This window comes from Oryzias melastigma, linkage group LG14 (assembly GCF_002922805.2).
Source record: "Oryzias melastigma strain HK-1 linkage group LG14, ASM292280v2, whole genome shotgun sequence".
Taxonomy (NCBI): Eukaryota; Metazoa; Chordata; class Actinopteri; order Beloniformes; family Adrianichthyidae; genus Oryzias; species Oryzias melastigma.
In genome coordinates, this window is record NC_050525.1 from 22,943,626 (window position 1) to 22,957,440 (window position 13,815).

At 35.9% G+C, this 13,815-nt stretch overlaps 1 long non-coding RNA gene across 1 annotated transcript; it reads right to left on the minus strand.

Moving 5' to 3' along the window:
• Positions 1-7,516: 7,516 nt before the first annotated feature.
• LOC118599666 lies at positions 7,517-11,784 on the minus strand. The gene is made up of 3 exons (XR_004949106.1): positions 11,412-11,784; positions 8,830-8,898; positions 7,517-8,737 (listed from the first exon to the last, which is right to left on the minus strand). It is a non-coding gene; the product is annotated as an uncharacterized LOC118599666 (long non-coding RNA).
• Between the last annotated feature and the right edge of the window lie 2,031 nt (positions 11,785-13,815).

Below are 13,815 nucleotides of genomic sequence, written 5' to 3' on the forward strand. Positions count from 1 at the left end.
CGTTGAAGGTGAATCAATGAGTTGAAACGTGACCAGTTGAGCTCCAGCAAAGTGATAATGTAGATTTGTCATTGCGATTGACCTCTGTCAGCAACAGACAATTGATAAAATGTCAGAGTTCTTATTCCGAAGGACTCTGCAACTATTCAAAGCAGCAATATTTTTATTTGATCAAGATTCTTATAAAAAAAAAGCCCCATTTTCTGCTTGAAGGTTTTCAGCTCTCTTTGCTGCTGTTTGAGTCACCTCTCTGGAATGAAAAGATACTACAGATTCTATCAAACTGAAAAAAAAAAAATAGATAAAAATAATAACTGCAGGTAGCTTGTATGAAACCAGAGCAGAAGCACATTTGTCAAAACATTACAATCAAGTGTGGTGACTTGAACCTCAAATTCTGACATTTTTTGCAAGATTTACGTTGGAGCTTCCTCTTAATTATAACAAACTTTAATTTTTTGTGCTTTTAAAATCTTCTACTGAACAAAATGTCACATATGTTTTGTATCCTGTTGAACTTTTTCATTATTCTGGGTTTAATAGTTACAATGGTTGTAGTTATACAAATGACCTTCACAAGTGAAAGGGGAAAACAAGATGGAATTGTAGATTGCATTTGAACAGGACGAGGTGACTGCGGTTGCTTATTATGTTCAATTTTGATGATGGTTGAAAACATTACTTGTCCTCTTTAATACAATTCATGATATTTGGCAGTTCCCGTAATGGACTTTTTAGTAATCTTTAGTTCTTTCAAAAACACGGGTGTCACCTCTACTTTCAACAGACTTGTTAAATAAAAATCAAAGCGAATTTTAAAATGTGATTAAGGATGTTTTAGATTTTAATCTTAAATGATATTGTCTAATCAACAGCAAAAACAGTTGACAACTTTTGAAAAAGAAAAAAAAAAAAAAAAACTAGAAGCATCATAAATTGTAGGTCTTTAACTATTAAGACCCGAGCTAATATTTGGGTTAACTCTCTACACACATAGTCACAGAGCCCCAGATAAGTAGAATTACTTAAAATATTAGTATTTTTTTATAGTAAGGATGACTTAATTAGCTTTTATTGAATTTAGATTAGTTACATCTATAAATTGATGGCTAAGGTGCACACAGATGATAAACTACGTCGGTTTTAACATCCCTGTTGTGTTGTGTCTTGAGATTTTTTATGTGAAGGAAAACTTTGGTAAAAAGTTTCTTTAATTAATTAAAAGCACACATTATCAAAGTCATTATATTAATTCTATTCAGCCCTCCAGTTATTTTATTGTTACTTTGCACTTATTTTGAACTTGTATAATTATGACAAAACATGTTTTATGGACAGTAAAATATTGAAAGTTATTTAAGGTTTGAGTTGATTTATTCCAAAATAAGATTCCCGCCTTTTTATTTTCCACAGTATTTTTAAAAAGTTATGTTTTTAAATTTAGTTTTAGTGTGTTCAATAAATGTTGTTCGGCCCGGGACCTAAGGTGTGTTTTGGGTTTTAGTTCCCTACAATCCTGCATAATCTTATGCTTTGGTTAACAGCTGTCCAAAGCTGCACTGAGATGATCCTGTTTGGCACAGAGCATCTTTTATTTTGAAAATAAGTTGTTTGAGCTTCTGTCAAACATAAAAAATAAATAAATAAATCAAAATCACATTTTGAGTTTATTTTTATATTTTTGCTTTTGTTTGTGCCAAAAATATACATAATTCATATTTATTATTAAAAAAAGAAGGTAATGGATATAAATGTAAATTTCTTAAAGGATAAAGTATGACTATGTGGCTCCTTCTAGGTTTAGATCAATAGAAAACAGGCTAAATTGCTCTTGTACTATTAAAGGTCTATACAGAGATGGATCAAACTTAGGAAGAGATTATTTAAACTTTCAATTACATTCTATTAAAATCTTAGGAATAATCAAATCATACAATTTTTTTTTAAGTCTTACTGACAAAACAATGTCCTTTATTCTTTTATTTTTAAAACGTTTCCTCCGTTTCAGATCGTGGTACAGTATTGCATACCGCTATCTGAAAGCAGACTAGTGAAGTCTGCCTGAGCTCATGCTGCAAAGAGACGCCATATTTGAGATAATACTTTATTTTAGGATGCATACATTTCTGCCGGTCAAGATAAATTGATAGGCGATGATGTTTACTGAAGGCCACACAATAGAGTCTTTCTCCAAACACACAGTTGCTCCTTTGACCTCATCTTTGACCTTTAAATTGTCTGCATCATCAGATCTGGCCTTCCCACCTATCTAATTAGCAGTTTGGAACAAAAATGAGTGTTGTACCATGTTGCACCGTGCTCTGTCTCAACTCTGCCACTAAATAAAACCTGATCTATTTAGAGCTCACTTATAGTAACTTAAGCCATGATACATTACGTGGATGCAGAATCTGTATTGGTACATGACAGACATTGGGATTACGTGAAAAAGAATAAAAATGTGTGGAGTCGTATGTGTTCTAGGACTATTTTTTGGCTGCTGTAGCTGTAGATGTTTCAAAGGGTCATTCATTATTTGAGTTGCACACATACTGCACAAGATATTCCAAATAGCACTGACATGATGGAAAACAGCACATCCTAGGGAAAAGGACAGATATTACACGGATCATTAGTCGCAAATATAAAAAGGGAGCCTCACAGCAGCCTAATGACGCTTTGATAAACCCTGTTCTGGAAGTAAACCTAATCTGTTGACTTTCAATTCTTTTGTTACACCACCGATGATAGTTTAGGCAGAAAGAAGCATTCTGCTGTAAATGGGCTGCTGTCATGTAAAGCAGGAAAAGGTGGGTCTTCCTTTAAAAGATGAGAAAAGCTGGTGGAAGATGTGCATCTCTTTTTTTTCTGTTTATGCAGAAGAACGCAGACGACGTCTTGTGTTTAGCCTTGACGAATGCCTGCTGCCGTTCAGCCTCTCCAACGTGAAATCAGTGCGATTCATTATGACTTCTGAAAGGAACAGGAGTTTTCATCTGTCACAATTGTGGAGCACACACACACATTACTGAACTCTAGCACAAAAAAATACAGAATACCTTTTAACGGCAGATCACGTAAAAGGAAAACACTAAAAGAAAGATCCAAACTTTAACTTTTACATGATTTGTACAGCTGTATCTCACCTTTTTATAGGCATATAAAAAAAATAAAAAAATTCTCCCTGACAAAGATTTGGTCTCTGTGCTTGATAGCTATTTGGTGATTCAAAATAAACCACTCTAGCATTTTTTTAGTTTTCTAAAAATGTCAAATTTTATGCAAATTAGCGCTAAAGTCACTGATGAATCACTGCTAAATGAAGAGTGGAGGGTCCTACCAAACAGCTTTTCATACGGATGAAAAAAAAAAAAAACTCTATAAATTGTTCTCACCAAATATGGAATCAATAAAATGAGCCCCCACAATATTTTCTAAAAACTGTTTACGATTTCTTGATTGTGTTTGGCTAAAATATGTTTGTGAACACTGTCGGGTAAATTTTCTGACACTATCTAGCTAGCTCATTTCTAAAACGTTAGTTGTAAATAAAAAGAAAGGTGAACAGTGAGGGCACCGCTTCCAGGACCGGATGAAATTTGCATACTTTTTTAGTGAAATACTTAACAACTGTGTTTATAACCGATCAAGAGAATGCACTAATTTCAAAGAGTTCTCAACAAGACATGCTAACCACAACAACATGTTAAATACAAAAAAATAACGAGGAGAGGAGAGAAAAACTGACAAATTGACAAATTTTGGAAAAAAAAAATATATATATATATATATATATATATGTATTTGTTTTCTTTTAAAATAAATTCTAAATATTTCATAGCAATGACATGTTCATTAGTTAATTTGAATTAATAGTCAGGCTGAATGGTTGACCCTCAAACATTTTCACCTCATCAAACCTGGCACTCTTAGTAAAAAAGTGATATAAGAGTTTTATCACCAAAGTTTGTCAGACACACGAGGACAAAAATAAAGGAGACAAAGTGGGCAGATTTGTTTTATCGTTCAAAAAACAAGTAGTTATCAACCCATCAAACCCAAACCTCTTTAGCTTGAGTTTCTACAAGGTCTTAAATGGTTTTTCATCAAGACCAGAACATTTAACTGGCAAAGATCATTAATTTAACAATTTTCTTGTTCTTCTTTTAGCTAGTTGACATATATGGACTGAAGGTTTTCAATATTTTTTGTGAGTTGGAAAACATGAGGAAGAAGGAAAAGTTGTCTATCATGCACGAGTCAGCAATGTTTCAGTGATACAGAGATCAGTCAGGACTGATGAATACGTCAGCGAGGAGTTTTATGGAAAAACTTTCTTTGGCTTTCAGCAACATGCAGATGTTAACTAAAACCAATATGTGATCAAATCAATTTTAAAGAAGTAACTCTTGCTGAGTTCTTTAGAAATACCCTTCCTTGACAGAAAAAAAGGTATTTACACGTCTACTGCTACTTGATTGTCGCATTTCCAGACAAGGACACAAACTGGCGACTGTCTTGAGTGATTTCTTTTGCGAATGAACTAAGTGTAGAATGATAGACTTGGGCTTTTGGAAATAACCCAAAACTCTCACAAATTGATGGATGACTGTTAATGCATTTGCTCTTTAGCATTTATCCCTGTTCAGATGTGTTAAGTGCATTCAGACACCCACACTCCAGACCAGCACGCCGCCAAAAAACTAAAACCTATTGAAGAAGGTCAGGCATGCACAAATCCAATTGGGCAAAAAGAAAACTGAGACCGGTTTGCTACTGACCTTCTCCAAATTCTTCTGGATGTAAAGTTTGGGATTAGCTTTCTAAACGCAGATTCAGGGTTTTAGTTGGAGTTATATTTTCGGAATTCTTTGACAGAGAAACATAAGAAGGGTTAATTTGATTTTAGCTTATGGCTGATTTATACTGGACCATTTACTGAAACAAAAATGAATACAACGTTAAAACTGAAATTTAAAGGAACATAGCTGTGAAAGCAAAAACTCTGGAGTTTGATATGTAGGATTAGCCCTGACATTTTGTTCTGATTCTCTACCTATTGCAGGCGTGGACAAGCTCTGATAAACAGTAAAAACACAAAAGAAGAAGAATCCTCTCCCTGCCGCTAAAACTGGGCATTCATGAAACCGAGGGGGTTCTTGAACGCATCACACACAGCCCTGTAAATGTAGAATTGCACAGGAGTTCTAGTTCCAGTCCGTCAATGAGTCAGCATCGCGGTAACCAGCAGGTAAAACAAGAAACAGTTCCGGGTTTCAAAATAAAAAAAATAAAAAATGTTGTACTTTCAAAATAAAACTATCAAATTCTGTTTTATATTGAAGGTGACGTCCCAATGCAATAACTCATGTTAACACTGCAGATAACACCAGCACCCCATTTTCACCATGAACGACAAAAGTTTAATTTTGGAAGTGCAAATATATAATTTATGACCCAAATCCTGCATTTTACAAGGACCCAGTAAGGAAGGAGAGGGGTCGGATTCCTTTAGTTTTGGATGAAACTACTCAACGTGGATGCGGCACGACAAAGCCTCTCATCTAGTGTAAATTTGGAGTTACGTTAATCAGAAAACACATTTTTGATGTGTTTCTGTGTTTTCTTTTCTTTCACATCTCAGATTTAATGCTTCACTAAAACTGGCTCTCATTGCTCCAAGAACTAACTTGTAGATTAATTCAAGTATGCATGATCTAAGAAATAAATATATCGAAAGTGGCTACCCACAGCTGCTTCTAACTTCATTTTTGTGATTTCCACGCACTTTTATCTATCCTCACTTCACCTCATGATTCATCTTGAAAATTATCATAAAGTAATTTGGATGTACCTTGCCTTGTGGTGATGAGACGGTTGAGGGTCAACCAAGGCATCTTTTTTTTTCCATTTTAATTTTCTCTCTAATCACTCAAACTCTTAACAGCATTTAAAGTCTAACCTTGCCTAGAATAGTATTCAGGTGTGAGAAATGTTGATATTCATGCTTCATATTGGGGTAACCCCCAAGTATTGAGGGCAGTCACAAATAGCAAGCCATTACAGTACAATTATATGCACTGGAAAACAAGTGAAAAGAGTTTGTTGGAGGTTTATCAGTGTTGTATGTATTTGTCCAGCTGCTAACAAAGTACACATGTTCATTGAAACCCTTTATTGAGGGTTTTCTCTCTGAAGTGTTTATTTAGACGCAGATACTTTAATGGTGACACATAGACGTGTTCGGGGAGCCACAGCCAGCATAACAATGATTCACCTTCACTGCTTTGATGACTGGATGGTTTCCAATGCCGCCTAATGTGCTTAAAAGATCCAGTATGCAAATGTGTTGGGTATCTTTACATGGGTTTTAATGAAGAATGGGATTAGCCATATGTAAGCAAATTTTATAGAAAAGCATTAGGGGTGTGAGGACTCATTTTAATGATTCAATTCATATCAGAATTTATGGTTGCTGATACGATTTATAGTAGATATTGGTTCATTTTGATCGATCAGGTTCGATCCAATTCCCAAACCTAAAATCGATCCAGAACGTTTTTAGCCAAAAATTCAACCAGAAGTTTTCCAGATTCTTTGTATTTCTTGCAAAGATAATCAAGTGTAAATTAAAAATGTGTACAAACAAGAAATCAAGCAAAAAAATTATGGCAATCCACTCACATTTTAGCTTAAAACGTCCAGCCCACAGTTGTTTTTCCAAATAAAAATGATACAAACAGAACATTTTTAGAACAATATTTATATGGTCACATGTCTTTGCTAAATTCAAAGTATTCCCACACACTAGACTGTATTGATGGTTTGTTCATTTTTTGCAGTAATTGCAATTGATCCTTTTATAATGAAGTAAAATAAACCTCCCATGCCTCAAACCAAATGGTATTTTCCAAGATCAATATGTGACGAAGCAGCATCACATGTTTCAGAACGGTGTCTGAACATCAGCCTGAAATCAGCTCTCAGTCCATCAGTAGTCTCCTTGGTTCGCACCGGACACACCCACCTCTCACAAATCACATTTCACTTCATTGTATTAGTCTATTTTGTTTGATTCATTCACAAACATTCAAACGACAGCAAAAAATAGGAAGTGACTTTACATGTCTGAATTCTTATTTTTTGTTATTTTTTTGTGTAAATTATTTATGTTTCTAACTTGTTTCTGTATTTCATATTTTAAAGTCCTGTTTAGAATATTTAAATTTTTGGTTTATGGTAAAGAATTTTCTGAGTTGTAAGGTAGGGTTTTGTTTCAAAGAAACATTTGGTAAATTGTCATGTGAGAGGGGCTAAATCTTTTTATGGGAAACATTTTCCAGCTTGGAGACTTGGTTGCAGTGGTGGCAACAAGCTCTCCTATTGACTGTATGTGTTTGCTGGGAAACAATAAAATGTCATTGTTTTCCAGTGGGGTGTAGATTTATATAATTATAACTCCTTTACAAGCAATAAATCAAGCTCTGCTTGACCTTAGTTAATAATCACTACATTTAATGACTCAATGCGACTCAAGTATGTTTTAGTTTGTTTGTTTAATAAAAGCATTTGAATATTTCTGTAATGAGTTGATAAATCTTTGTCATTTTTATTTTTATTTTCTACAATGAATTGATCAGTCAATAGGACTTTTTGGTTGTTCATCTTAATTTTGATTGGTTTTAGTTTTTACTGTTAAGAACACTGCCACAAAATATAATTTCTTTATTTTTTTAAGAACAACTTTATAATGATATTTGCGATTTGATTAGTAACGTGCTTCTGACACATCGATCTTTGGATTCATTTCATCTATTTAGTCATTTAAGTGTTACACCCATATTAGGCGTTGAAAAAAGAAAGTAAAACACAATATCTTCACTGCTCAATAAAGAAAAGTAAATGTACATACAGTTTTCCAGTTACTATATGTCACTTAGTTCCCAGTTGGAATTTGGCCTCAAGAGCCGGGCTTTGGACATGCTGTCTATCATGGTGTGAACAATTTATAGTTTTTTTACCCTTAAGCACAGCTTACATGTTAACTATCGACTGATAGGCTGGGTATTAATTTAGTCATGATCTGGTCCTAGTTTAAGTTAAGACACAAATAAAACACTAATTTAAGTTTTTGTAGAATTAACATGTATTAAGTATTTGCATCGAGCTTTCAATTTAACTTCTCGTTTGCTTCATTTTTGCTTCTTTTTGTTAATGTGTCAAAAAAATAACTAACTCCCAAAACAGTGAGGCACCAATCTAGAAAAAAAAAAAAAAGATTGACAATGTGTTGACCTGGATTTTTTCTTTCTGAGTGAAGACTAACGAACTGGACTGAAGAACAAGTCGTGTAGTAAAACAAGACATTGCATTCTCAACACCTTTGTCCAAAGTCAAAGCAACCGCTTCGCCGCACAGCGAGTGCTTCACTTAACCTGCGCTGTGTTGTACACGCCCTGAGGCATGCTGTCAAAAAACCCGGCCTGATGACAACCTGACAACTCCATCCATCTTATTTACCCACTGGACAGCACAGATCTGCTGTGGCAATCAATAACACTCACAATTAGTTTCCCTCACGGGTGGAGGCAGAGGGCTGGGCACGTCGTCGGGTTAATAGGTTGGCCGGTGGTCCCAGCCACAGCTGGACGGAGTGTACACCCGGCCCTAGTCTATGCTCGCCACACGTCTTGGCATTAGTGACCGTCTCCTGGGAGGTGCTGACATTTCCATATGTCTACGGGAAAAGATGGAGAGGTGTACAACTCAGAGTGCGAGCACGCATTCTCCGGCTACGTGGAAGCAGTCGAGCGTTGGTTTGTTTTTCACCTTGGCTTGGTGACCTAGAAAATCTCGTCCAGAGGTGCTGAGGAGACTCTCCAGAGGTAGTTGGTAGATCTATACGAAGCCATAAAAATAGATAAGCATCATTTGTCATTGGGGCATCTGGAAGTTAGCCCTGACCAACAGGGCTTAACCACACAGAGCAGCCACACGGCATACAAATCCCAGCATGCCTGAGTGTCATTTGGATGCCCTTAGCAGCCTGCCAAGGCTGCAGACAGGTGATTGATAACAGGTTTCCTCCTTGTGATTTTACTTTTGAGTTATTAAGTAGATTAAATCAGAAGCAATTTAATGAAAAAAAGTTTTTGAGACAGATGTGTTGCCTGAATTTAGCTACTTTAATCATCTGTGTTATATTTAAAACTCACCTGTCATCTACTAATGATGAAAAAAAAAATCTGAAAAAAGGTCAACATAGCATGGATTTGAATTGAACTGCCATGAAATCTGACAATATTATTTTTAAATATAAATAGGGCTGATAAAGGGTCAGGAGGGAGAGACTTTGGGACTTTCATTCAGCTGGTGCTATTAAAGCTATTGTTTTTGTTATTTTTATAATGCTTAAAGAACCTTGTGTTTAGGAATTTTTACTGTGCATTCACACCAGACGTGACAGGTGCATCAAATTCGCGCCTGCTGCCTCTCTTTTGATGCATTATTTTATTGTCTTGATAAAAATAGGCAAAATCCTCACATTGAGCCGCCATATTGAATCTCTTTTTTTCTACTCTTCAAGTCACTAGAGTTAGTCACTGAAAATGTCATGTGCCCAAAGCTGAGTCCCTGATTGGTTGACGTGGCTGCACCGCGTCAGATCGCATCTTTTTATTGACCTAACATTAAAACTTGACATCTCCATCACCATTAATCTTTGTCAGCAATGATACTAATATTGACTCGTAAAGATTTTTGCTTGGGGGGGTAGCTGCCCTCCCTCATCCCCCTTGCTCCGCTGTAGCGCCGCCCCTGGGCGACAACATTTTCTTTTTTTCACTCCATTTTCTACAACGGTTGAGTTTCATTCCTCCCATAAAGCCTTTGTCATGATAATCATTTCTGAAAACTGGTCTATTTCATTCATTTTAAGCAAAACATATTTTACACTCTTGCCAATACTTGTCTGGCAAAAGCACTTGTGACACACGCAACAATAATTTCTTCTCTTACGTTTTTTAAAGTTGTTGGTGTTGCTTCTCCCCTTTAATTCCAAAGGGAATGCTGAATACATATTCTATTCCCCTGGGGAGCAGTCTGCACAAGCATCTTGTTCAGAAGGAATACTACACAGTGGAGAAATATTTGCTAACTCAGCATTACACAAACGCTAAACAAATAGAAGATGTGCCGTGCTTAAATAAACGAGGCTTCAGCAATTAAGGAGGGAAAGGTTTCAAGACAGACCAACACTTCAGGCAGAAATTATTGTGCTGCTTCGCAGTACTTAAGACAGCATAATTCATACGCACTGTCTATTAATGTCTATTAATTCCTATTCAAAACAATCTGTATTTTCTTCACCCTTGTTTAAAAAGTTAATCCAAAATTCAGCGAATCTGTGCTCCAAGTTAGTGTAACTTGTGTACTTTAATGAACCCAGATGTCTGAGAAGGTTAAATACAGGAGTTTCAGCGGCCTGTGGTGCCATTAAATCACTTTGTGTCAGTGTTAAACTTTGATCATGACAAATAATGGTGTTTTCATGAGAGCACACGTATTGGACATCAATAAAGCCTAATGGCATGTCAGACCTATTAATGGATTACTGCACAGAGCTCATAAAAACACAATATCCCATCAAGTCTAAAGGCTCTAATGATCCTGCAGTGTCTAGTAAAGTCACTGTAGGTCCCATTCCCTGATGGATATCTACTCGAACTCCATTTCATCTTACTGCTGGTTAAAGTAGAAGAGAAGGTTAAAAGGAACACAAGCCAGTACGATTAGTATGCGAGTTGATTCCTACTACCAGTGTAGAGTTAAGTGCAGTTTGTGAGAGCAACACACTAGAGGAATGTAAATGTTTAGTGGGGATTTGCTTTAAAAGTCTTGCTTTTGGGTTTTTGTGAATATCAAACCCTATCACTCAGAATGTAAATATTCTCTGAGCTTGTGTCCTGCTCCAAATTTCATCAGCAGTCTAAGTTGACACGAATCGGTCATTACCCCAACAAGTGAGAATGTAGAGGGATCTTTGTATAAAGGACTTTTTTTTTTTTTTCAATTTCATTTTTAAATGATCCTGAGCAAGAACAGCTGCATTCTTTCCATCCATCCATCTTCAGAACACACTAAATCCCTTTCATGGTCACAGGGCTGCTGGAGCCGACCCAGCTACTGTTGGGACAGAACCCCGAACAGGTCGCCGATCTGCTGTAGGGCCACACACTCACATGCACACCTAGAGACATGTTAGCATCATCAATTAACCCATGAAGTATCCTTGTGGACTGTGGACGGAAGCCAGAGAAAACTCCTACATGCGCAATTTACACTTTGGAATTAATGCCTCTCTACACCACGTATTCAAAAAAGAAATAAATAAAACATTACAAAAGACTTACAGTCAAGAAAGTTGTGCAGGACACTGATGAGTGCTGTAAGACAGAGGTGAGAAGTCCTGTAGGTGAAACAGAGGTGGGACTGCATCAAGGATCAGCCTTGTGGTAATAGACAGACCAAGATTAAATCAAACTTTATTTATAAAGCACTTTTCATACACTTGTAACCAAAAGTGCTTTACAGAATAAAAATGTCCTTCACACTTAAGACAGAAAAACATAGTATGTGTGTGTAAATGAGATGGACTCAAGTAGAACAATGAGGTTACAGGGAGCAGAGGTGAAGGAGGTGAAGGAGGTGAAGTACTCAGAGTCAACAGTCCAGAGCAAAAGAGAGTGTAGGAAAAGAGATGAAGAGGCATGTGCAAGCAGAAGGAAAGTTTTAGGAGTGATGTGTGGCAAGAGTGTCATCATGAATAAAAAGAAAGCCTGTGTTGAGAGCAGACATGTTGGTTTAGATACACGGAGAAAAAGACAGGATGCAGATCTGGAAGTAGCAGAGATGAAGATGTTGAGGTTCTCTTTAGGAGAGACGAGGGTGGATGGGATCAGGAATGCATCCATCAGAGGAACAGATCATGTTAGATGTTTGAGAGATAAACGCGTGGAATCAGTTTGAGATGATGTGGATACAGTGATGGAGGTTCAGTGTTTGTGACAGAGTGCTGAGGTTGGAGAAAGACCTGAGAAAGAGGTTAATTCAGTTTAAGGAGGACATCAGGATGGTTGGTGTGATGGAGATCTCAAGGATAAAGATGACTTTCTGTAGTGACGGGAGAAGCGGAAATACAAAAAAAAAAAAAAAAAAAAATTCTTTTAACTTTGCTGGCTATGTCCAATTCCTTTACTTCTCACGGTATAGTGCGTTCAACATTTTGCAGTCCTGTCCAAATCTACAACTCCAAAATCGAATGAACCAGAAATTTCCCAGAAGTCATTGCAAAAATACCAAGCATCGATGCTCACTCTATTTGCAAATATAGGCCACAATGCATTGTGGTTGAACAATATTTGCAAAAAAAAATAAAAATACATGATTAAAAGTAAAGTTTAATAAACCACCCACATTTCATCATCAGAACACAGTAGAGTCGCATATAAACATCGTGAAATTTTTGTATTGATTTGATTTTCACTTTGTGAAATCGTTGACGTCATAATTTGAAAAATGAAAGAAAAGTTGTGACCATGGCGTCCAAATTGCTTTTAAAATCCAGGGCACTAGATAGTTGTTTATTAATTAGGGATTAGGGTGGGAATTTGGACATGGCCTCTTGCTTTTATCCCACTCCTAGCATAGAACATCTTTTAACATTTTAATAATCGTATTTCATACTCTTGTTTTCATCTAACACTTCCACTGTATTACACTTCCAACCATAGCTGCTGCTTGGTTATTGGCTAAATAAACAAGCAGCATTTTAACGTTGGATGACATTATTTTAGATGCATTACTGCCACTTATTGTACAGGAACATAAATCAGCGTCAGTTTGACTGTTGGAAAAAAGGGAGAAAAGAAGATTGATGTCAATGGTTTATTGATTTTTTTTTCATTTTCAACAATTTTCTTATAAACAATAATAAATACAACAGTAAAGTCGGAACAGTAATAATGATAATGTATTTTCATTTGCTATCAAATCAATGTTTTACATCATCTTGGCATGTTTTTTTTTTGTCATTTTTTTATTTTTTAGCTTTTTTTAATTTAAAGTTCACTCTTAAAAATCACCTAAATTAGTTTTTGGTGCAATTACTATTGCTACATTTGCCCAACAACTGAGTTACAAACTTACATTTACACAAGCAAAAATGAATGTCAGAAGAAAAACAGTAGCATGTGAGTAATAATGCTCTCTGCAAAAAGATTATTTCTTTTTAAAAAGCATCTCCAGATTTTTCAAAGACTTTTTTTTTATTTTTTGGGGGTATTTTGTGAGTACCAGTCAAATGTTTTCAGGTGCCCGAAACAACAAATGCAGTCAATATTATCTGTTTTCCCATTTTTCTAAATGTGTTTCTTACATGCTGACCAAGACTCGGTCAGAGGTGTCTTCCTGTTAAAAGGGAATGTTTTCCACTCTCCCTGTCACCAATAGCTTTCTCAGGGGGGATTGTTTGGTCTATTTATGTGAAGTGCCTCCAGAAAGCTTTTTTAAGTAATTGGGTGCACATTCACAGCCTTCTGCTGTAATTGAAGTGTGTTGATGGTGGAAGAAGAAAAACAGTTTGATTTCGAGAGATGGATAAATAAATCTGCATAGAAACATTCTCACTTAATATAAAAATTGCTAAAAAAAAAAAAATTAAAAAATAAGGATCGTCATTCTGTTTACTCCTATATCTGTTTACCATTTTTCCATGTATAAATATGTGTCTATACAGAATTTATGTGCAAAAACATT